Genomic DNA, 6584 nt, shown 5'->3' on the forward strand with positions numbered 1-6584 from the left:
GGGGGCTCAGGGCTGGGGCAAAGAGTTGGGGTGCATGGGGTGCCGGCTCTGGCTGGGGGTGCGAGCTCTGGGGTGGGGCTGGGGCTGAGGGGTTTGGGGTGTGGGTGGGGCAGAGGGTTGGGGTGCGGGGGTGAGGGGTTTGGGGTGGGGTTGAGGGGTTTGGGGTGTGGTTGGGGCAGAGGGTTGGGGTGAGGGCTGCGGGGTGGGGCAGAGGGTTGGGGTGCGGGGGTGAGGGCTGCAGGGTGGGGCTGGGGATGTGGGATTCAGGGTGCAGGAGGGGGCTCAAGGCTGTGGCAAAGGGTTGGGGTGCGAGGGTGAGGGCTGCGGGATGGGGCTGAGGGGTTTGGGGTGTGGGTGGGGCAGAGGGTTGGGGTGAGGGCTGCGGGGTGGGGCTGAGGGGTTTGAGGTGTGGGTGGGGCAGAGGGTCGGGGTGCCGGGGTGAGGGCTGCAGGGTGGGGCTGGGGATCTGGGGTTCAGGGTGCAGGAGGGGGCTCAAGGCTAAGGCAAAGGGTTGGGGTGCGGGGGTGAGGGCTGCGGGGTGGGGCTGAGGGGTTTGGGGTGTGGGTGGGGCAGAGGGTTGGGGTGCGGGGGTGAGGGCTGCAGGGTGGGGCTGGGGATGTGGGGTTCAGGGTGCAGGAGGGGGCTCAGGGCTGGGGCAAAGGGTTGGGGTGCAGGGGGGTGAGGGCTCTGGCTGGGGGTGCGAGCTCTGGGGTGGGGCTGGGGATGAGGGGTTTGGGGAGGAGGCAGGCTGCCCCACGGCTGGGGCCAGAGACTAGGATGCCATAGTCCCCCCATTTCCCCACCCCCCAGCAGCACACTCACCCAGCACTGTCACTGCACATCTCTAGGGGCCAGGCCCCTTTCTGGTCCAGGAAGCCCCCTCGCCTCCCCTGTGGTGGGTGCTGGGGGGGGGGCTGCTATCCTGTGTGCGCCTCCTCCCTCCACAGGCGGCAGCTGTGCAGCCACCTCATCCTGCCGCAGGTGCCCGTCCCTTTTGTAGCCGGCAGCGGCTGGCGAGGGAGCACGGCGCAGCGTGGCAGGCAGCAGCCTGCTGCCCAGGGCACAGGCAGGGATGCTTCGGGGGGGCATGCGGGGGAGGCAGGCGGGGCTGGGGGAGAGACCCAACCCCAAACATTGGTGGAGCCGGGCCCTCAGGCCCTGAATTTTCTGGAGCATGGGCACCATGGGCCCATATAACTCACCGTCCATGGGTTTATTTGACCACCTCTGTGGTGGTTTCTTCTCATTCACCAGACATGCTGCCATAGGTCAACCAGAGAAATCACGGGATTTACCAGGACACTGCAACTAACAACTCCAATACACACGGGTAAGACAGGTTTCCTCTGCCCTTGAACCAAGGTGGCCGCTCACATGTTCCGGAGGACTAGGGTTGCCACCTGTCTGGGTTTTACTTGGGCAGTCCGGTTTTTCGCTTCTGTGTCCAGGTGCCATTTAAGGTTGCCAGGTGCCAGCTTTTTGACTGGAAAGTCTGGTCAAAATGGGGATGTGGCAGTGTCTGGTCAGTACAAAGTCCAATGACCCCGAGTCGGGATCAGACGCCAGGTCATTAACCCGTGCCAGCCCGGATCACCTCCTGCCTGCAGGCAGGCTCCTTTTCAGGCTGCAGCAGCTGCCACCCCAGCCCCAGAACAGAGGGAGCCCAGTGGCAGGAGCGGGAAGGTTGAGACAATCCAGCAAGCAAGGGGAGCAAATCCAGGAGCGGGGCCTGAGTGAAGAGGGGGAGACTGGTGGAAGAGGCAGGGCAGGGGCAGGGCTTCAAGGATCCAGTTAGCAGCAGTTAGAAAGGTGGCAACCCTAAGAAAACCCTATGATAGTTCCAGAAACTGTGGAGACAACGTGAGTGTGAGATCCTGCCACACGGGGGACATCGTCTTTAAGAGCATACCCACCCTGCCCCTGCTGGTGTGCCCTCATACTCATGGTGAGTGCGAAGTCACGCCACACGGAGACCACTGTTTTTAAGAATGCGCTGTCCTCACTGGCATGACCTACGTGCGAGGTCATACTGCATGAAGGGTGCCATTTCTAAGAGTCAGAGGGGACAGAACATTGTCCCCCATCCAATACCATGTCTGGTTTTGTCCCAGTACTGAAAGGAGGACACGCTTCTCAAAAAGAGGACCATCTGGTTTAATACGGGACTAGTGGCCTCCCCACCCTTAACCCTGCCCTTCCCAACCAGGACAACACACACTATGAAAACAAGACAACTTAAGCCTAAGATAAAGATGCACCAGCTGTTGGTGGAGGTGCTATCTGCACTGATCATTACACCATTCCCCACTTCCATTTAATAAGAGTTTGAAAACAGCAACCAAAATATTACTGCTGAAACTCCTAGGAATCCAGGTAGTCTGCCATCCACGTGGGTTTCTGGGTTGGTCTTCCCTCTGAAGCCCTGTATTCAGTCATGGACACATCAGTTTTGGTTTTGTTTTAACACCAGTGGTAGGGGCTTGGCACATATGGCATTCACTTTGTATTTCCTGGTTTTCAAAGGTTTAGGTTTAGCCACTTTTCAGTCTGGAAGGACATGAGGCACCACTGAGCAGCCCTAACTTGGCATGCATTAATGACTTTGGGAGGCATTTAAATAAGGGATAGACACTACAAGTCTCTACTTAGTGCCCCAGTTCCAGGAGTCATGTGATTACAGCAGAATCTCAGCTTTCATTAAAAGAAAACTATCATCTGTTATTTTTACAGAGGCCAAAGAGTGTGCTTATTCACCTAAAAAGGAGAGAAATTCCTGGTCTCCATAGGACACTCCTCAAATAAGGAGACAAGGTCCTTGCCCCCAAAGAATTTCCAGTCTACATATTGGATTTGTTTAGCACTTTGCAGTGCAGAGCTGGAAGATAGGAAGCTAGGAACCCTGAAGAAGTTGTTCGTGTCTTGAGGTGAGTGCATTGTTTGCATATCTAGCCATTTTATCCCTTCTTGCAATATTTGGTGCTTTTCTTAAAGCCTTGCTCATGAAGTCAGGTGATCATGTGAGAATCTCTGCTTTAATTTTTAAAAAAGTGTTTACTAACCTTCTCTAAAGGTTGTTCTTTGAGACATGTTGCACACGTCCATTCCTTCTAGGTGCGTATGCACCCCAAGCACAGTTGCTGAAAATTTTCCCCTCAGCGATACCTGTCATTAAGGCACCCAGCCATCCCCTCGCCCCCTCCATTCCTTCTTTCCAGAAAACTACGATGTAGAGGGCAGGAGGGTGGATCGCAGAATAGACACATGCAACACACCTCGAAGAACAACAGTCTGAGTCGAGCAGCACTTCCAAGTTGCCACCCTCCTATGCCACAGGTTCAGCACGTCCCTATCCCCACTTTCCCGTTACAATTGTTCTGCTAGTAACCCGCTTGATGAGAAAACCCCACAGGATTGTTGGGCACTGCAGGGATCTCTAGCTTAGGTAAGAGGAGCATTGCTGCAGAGTAAATGGGGAAGCCAAAAACACAAAAGAAACAGGGACGGAGGGAGGGAAACAACCAGCTTAACCATAAAAGTTATTTATTGCCAGGTAATAACAATTCAAGGAGAACCAAACAAACAATACAGCCACATACAAGTGTTGGGATATATATACACATACACATACAAACATCGTGATTCATATACCATGTAATGTGTTATAGGTCATTGAGGCCTGATATGAATGACGCGTACTTGACATGAATACGTGCGTTGAAAGTTGGCAACTGAAGCAAGAACTTAAGGTCAAGGACTATTAGAACTATTTGGGCAAAAATAATCTTATGTTCCAAGAAAAATACAGAAAATCATCAGAAAAGGAAACAACACCAGCTGGACTGATATAAAATTGTATAAGAATTGGAGGAAATGGCACATTGGATCATGGCGGCCTGCCCAGGATTGTGTCTTTGGAATTGTGTGGGTAGAAGGACTAGTAAACGAAGGCAAAGAACGGATGACGCAATGGAATGCGTATAAATGGTTTCCTATGATTTTTACAAATCAGAATTGTTTATTGATCCAGAGCCCCATGTGGATATAGATGTTTTTTGCTGGCTCCCTGCATCTTATGATCTTATCCTGACGGAAGGAACCTCAACTGACCATTGGGACCATTCTGACCTTTGGACTCTGGCATAGTATGTTTGGGGTGTGAATGTGGAGTGAGAAAGATTTGTTTTGTAATCAGTAAAGAGCATTTAGAGTATTATATACCAACACAGCATCCGCTATCTACTTGCTTCCCATCCCATAGGGAGACCTCTACTGCGGGTCTAACACCAGGTCGTCCACCTAAGAATGCTGGTCTTGGCTGCAGAATGGGCAACTGTATCCTAGAAAGCAGTGGCTCTGAAAAGGATTTAGGGGTCACAGTTGACAGACATCTGAACATGAGCCCCGAGTGTGATCCTGCGGCGAAAAGAGCTAATGTGATGTTTGGATGTATAATCAGAGGAGTAATAAGTAGGGCAAGAGTGATTTTACTCCTGTGTACCACATTGGTGAGACTGATACGATAATACTGTGTACAGTTCTTGTAGTCGCATTTTACAAATCATGTTGAAACACTGGAGAGGAGCCACAAAATGATCACAGGGCTAGACAAAATACCTCACAGTGAGGGACTTAGAGCTCAATGTGTGCAGCTTCTCAAAAAGAAGATTCAGAGGTGCGGTGACTTGATTACAATTTAAATGCCTTTACGGGGAGAAAATGCTGGGCCCTAGAGGGCTGTTTAATGTAATGGAGGAAGAGCCACTGCCAAGGACTGCAAAATGAAGCAAAACAAATTTGAATTAGGAATAAATTCCCAAGTTTTAAAGGTGAGGGTGATTAACCACTGGAACAAACTTGTGAGGGAAGTGGTGGATCTCTGTCTCTTGATGTCTTCAGATCAAGGCTGGATGCCTTTCTAGGTGTTCTTTAGGCAAACATAAGTTATTGGCAAAAAGAACAGAAGGACTTGTGGCACCTTAGAGACGAACAAATTTATTTGAGCATAAGCTTTCGTGAGCTACAGCTCACTTCATCGGATGAATCCATCATGCGTCCGATGAAGTGAGCTGTAGCTCACGAAAGCTTATGCTCAAATAAATTTGTTCGTCTCTAAGGTGCCACAAGTACTCCTGTTCTTTTTGCGGATATAGACTGACATGGCTGCTACTCTGAAGTAAGTTATTGGGTAGCTGGGTGAAATGTAGAAGCCTGTGATATACAGGAGATCAGATTAGATTATCTCATAGATATATAACCCTATGGAACTCATTTCCACTAGATAGCATTGAGCCTTGGACCTCATGGAATTTTGAAAAAGGGTCGGATAGAAATATAGATCATGAGAACCTCCAGAGTTACACTAGCTGAACTAATATATAATGTATATATGACGAATCTGTTTCAGGGCACAAGCCAACAACTGGTTGACAGGATTAGGTAGAAACTTTTGCTAGGGACAGATTTTGCCATAATTGTCCACTACGGGGTTTCCTGCATGATCCAACCAAGCGTGTAGCGCTGGCCGCTGTCAGACACAGGACTAGCTGAACAACTGGTCTGCTCTGATGTGGCTATTGGGACTGAACAACGTCATGGCAGTTGAAGAAAGAGTTGATTTTGCAGACAGGTAAGAGAAGAGGGGCTCAGATCCCAGACTCTTCCCAGTGAGAGGGAGTGAGCAGGCAGCTGAACAAAAACGGATCCCCTTAGAAATTCTTCAGGAACCAGGGATTTACTCCCACAACCTTGCAGAGAAAAAGCAACGTGTTCCCTAGTACTAGGAGCCATGCGGGTGTTTTTGTTGTGAGTTACAATGTCACAACAGTCCCCAGCACCACCAAAGAAATACACAAACTCACTGTTTCGTAACAGGCCCACCCACTTTCACTGGGGCATTCATGTTTAATTAATAGCACCCAGAGTTAATAGTGTAAAGTAGTGCTACCTTTGTTAAATCAGTCTATTGAGAAATTTTAAAAAAGGCATCTCTTCCTTGATCTGTAATCCCTTCCCCTTAATGCGTCACACAGCTGGGACACTGTCCTCTGTCCTCATGAAATCCAGTCACTTTGAGGCCCCATTCCCATTACAGCTAGAAATGTGATCTTGTAAGTGGTTTGAGGCGGTTGCTGGTTGTTTGTCATCCGCTAATGAGACCTCAGAGAACTCAGCTCAATCACTTTATTGATTAACACTAAAACAGCATAATACAGAAAGGTCAGACATTACCAGTACAGAAAACAGTCTTCCAGTGACTGTAGTTTACATATTTCTTGTGTTGATAATCAACCAATAATTTGTCAATAATTAATAAATGAATAGCTAATAATGGATAAGGATTTTAAGTGTGATTATATGTTTAATGAATAGCCTTCTCTTAAATTTAGATTTGGTTAACAAGTCAGCTTTGAATGAATTTACTAAACAGTCAAGACAGCACATACAGAGAGGCATACAATTACCTACAACTGTGGAAGGCCTTCTCCATAGCTTCAGATAGTCTGGATCCTGTCTGCCAATGGTCTTGCTTTCTTATGATTTCTTGTGGTAGTTATACCCTGGTAACTCTTCTTGCCAACTGTCTA

At 49.2% G+C, this 6584-nt stretch overlaps 1 long non-coding RNA gene across 1 annotated transcript; it reads left to right on the forward strand.

The window, feature by feature from the left end:
* Positions 1 to 1139: 1139 nt before the first annotated feature.
* On the forward strand, positions 1140 to 4967 carry LOC140913782 (uncharacterized). Its single transcript, XR_012159656.1, has 3 exons — positions 1140 to 1330; positions 2731 to 2924; positions 3666 to 4967. It is a non-coding gene; the product is annotated as an uncharacterized LOC140913782 (long non-coding RNA).
* Positions 4968 to 6584: the final 1617 nt, after the last annotated feature.

Source organism: Lepidochelys kempii, chromosome 6 (assembly GCF_965140285.1).
Source record: "Lepidochelys kempii isolate rLepKem1 chromosome 6, rLepKem1.hap1, whole genome shotgun sequence".
Classification (NCBI taxonomy): Eukaryota; Metazoa; Chordata; order Testudines; family Cheloniidae; genus Lepidochelys; species Lepidochelys kempii.